The sequence below is a fragment of the Prunus persica genome, chromosome G1, assembly GCF_000346465.2.
Source record: "Prunus persica cultivar Lovell chromosome G1, Prunus_persica_NCBIv2, whole genome shotgun sequence".
Lineage (NCBI taxonomy): Eukaryota > Viridiplantae > Streptophyta > Magnoliopsida > Rosales > Rosaceae > Prunus > Prunus persica.
The window spans coordinates 7705924-7706680 of NC_034009.1; positions in this window are offsets into that span (position 1 = coordinate 7705924).

Genomic DNA, 757 nt, shown 5'->3' on the forward strand with positions numbered 1-757 from the left:
GTCGTACTGGGCAAATGATCCAGCATCTGTGTTTAAGTAATTTAAAAGTCTATGCGTCGCGTGGTGGGGTGCGTTAGATTTCTTAGCATAACTATTCTCGGTTCTATCTTTGACTTAAACTGTCTGTATTTGAAATAACAAATAACTCGACGTTTTGTGATTCTTGGATTGAAACTAAACTTAAATTGCTTGAAATATCACTAAATAGGATGATATACTTCAACCTGTGCTATCCTGTACAAATGTGGGTTAAAAATATTCCAAAGTTTTATTTAATAAGGTTTATTTTTTAGGTTAATACGGGTTTTAAATTTGAGGGCATTTGTGTCTATTTAAGTGAGTTTTTTGCTATATTTGAAATATTTTACAAAAATTGATATTTTTGAAATTAAGGATCAAGTTTTGGCTATTTTTGATAAATTCTCCCAAATCAATGGGAAAGATTGCACAGGAATGGATGCCATCATAATGGATAACACATGTGACTTATGCAATATCTCATAGCACAAGTGCTCTAGGCCACACAAGTATCTATATATATAAATCAAAAGGCAGAGAATGGTGAAACATTCAAAATACCAGAAAATACCCTTGGATAAGGCAAACATTAAGAATTGAAATTATTAATTAAATGAGGATAATATGGTAAATTCACACTTTTCATATTAAAAAAATAAAAATAAAAAGAATAATCAGATAATGGATCCTATTTTTATGGACCACAACTACCCATTATCTTTTTTAATTCTAAAATAAA